Here is a 1,993-nt window from a genome sequence, read left to right as displayed (position 1 = left end):
AATCCTTCATTTGTTTTGAAATCTTACTTTCAGGCATTGACGAGTCCGATAACGCAAATGGTATTGTAATTCACAATTGATTAAAAATGCAGTAGATTAAACAAATCAAAACATTACAGTATAATAAAACAGAGCGATTATTGATTCTAGTGACCATATTTTTGTGATGTAAGGCTTTTGTGAGTATATCAGCACTACCTATATCGCTTTACGAAGTGGAATTTACCACTTGGCAAGAAATGATTAGCGAACGGAGAAATAAATCAGAACAGAAAAGAAAATGAATGCTGGCATATCCAGCTCAATTTATAAAGTAAATTGTAAGCTAAAATTCCCGCAATGAAGGTGCCACTGCCTACACCGCATTTTAATGCACGGCATGTCAAACAACATCTATGTTAGAGGGTAAATATCTGATATTATATTATAGCTTTGTCAATACCAGTGAATTTGTGGCGTCATATCCATACATTATTATTGATAATGTATTCCATTATTCAGCATTGCGGCCTCACAGGGAGCATGTCTTTTTTTAGAAAACAAAAAAAAGGACTACGCATTTAAAAGGAGGAAAGTATCTGATAAGCCATGTAATACACAAAACTAAATCTTGATAATGGTGCACAATATCGATAATAATGTCTTTAATACTGTACGATTTATCACATTTTTTGAGTCCTCACGCATTCACTTGTCGTCTGTCTGCCGGGTCTGTCTGTCTGGCGCTCAGCATGCAGGCCCCGTCCGATACGCTAGTTGTACTACTACGTTTGTTTACAACATGGTTCGCTTCGTTGCCGTATAGGTGAAACAGAACTCAGTACGTTTGCAAACTCCTAGACGATACTGGGTTTGACATATGGCATATTATGTATGTCAGTGGCCATGTAAATGATGCAAACGTGAAAGGGTACTCGAACCAGCCGTAAACGGGCCAACAACGGCAGCTTGCTGTCATAACCTAAGCGGAAGTGTCTACGGAAATACTACGGAGCCATAGTCTCGGTACAAGGTCAGCTATTACCAACAATGATGACGACCGTAGACTCTCCGTTGATCTAACATCTCGGCCACCTAATTCTGATGCACTGACTGTAATAGGAGACAACTTTCATTCATCGTTTTTTTTCTCCTTGTCTGTGGTTTTACCTTGCCTTGTTCTCGATATCGCGACGGTACGGAAACCCTCCAGTATGTTTGTCAACTGTACCTTTCAAGCACCCGTTTACGTCAAGTTTTCTCGTTCGCCGAAATAAAATAGCTCTTCTTAAGAAGCCATCGAAAATTAAATTTATAGACACAATTATTATTGAAATATAAACATTTGAACTCTGTTGATATCGTTTGCAATGAATGCTGTACTACTAGCGACATAATAATGATCGTATTGATCAGCTGATACCATGCAGCTCGCTGATCATGCTGATGTCGATGCATGAACATTCCGTTTCCTTCATCTCTGGCATTTCACCGTATCGGTTTTTTGAATGGCACGATATTTAAAGGTGATGTTTCAAGTTCGATATAGACGGTAGGGATGCAGTTCCTTTTCATTTCCTTCGAAAATACATCGTTTTTCAATTCAAAATTGAACCGTGAAAGTGCTGGTCATTTTTTTGTGCTGAACGAACGTGCGTGTTCAGTGCAGTGCAGTGTGGAGTGCATGTAATGTGTACAGAGTCAGGGCCAATCATGCTGGACGACGCTCACTGGCTACAAACTCAGTTTAAATTTCCTTTTTTATTCGTTTTCTACAACTACAAATTCACTGGCATTGCCAAAACTATAAAATAATAGCAATAATGCACCCCCTCCCGGCCCATAATGGACTCAAGCAAACTTTGCACGACATAATGTACTCGGTTCGCCTCGTACATTATGTCTAGCAAAGTTTGAGAGAGAGAGAGAGAGAGAGAGAGAGAGAGAGAGAGAGAGAGAGAGAAAGAGAGAGAGAGAGAGAGAGAGAGAGATTTTAGAGTGAAGGTGAAAAAAG

Source organism: Ptychodera flava, unplaced genomic scaffold (assembly GCF_041260155.1).
Source record: "Ptychodera flava strain L36383 unplaced genomic scaffold, AS_Pfla_20210202 Scaffold_30__1_contigs__length_3116999_pilon, whole genome shotgun sequence".
Lineage (NCBI taxonomy): Eukaryota > Metazoa > Hemichordata > Enteropneusta > Ptychoderidae > Ptychodera > Ptychodera flava.
The sequence above is the reverse complement of the archived record's forward strand: the minus strand, read 5'-3'. Positions refer to the sequence as shown.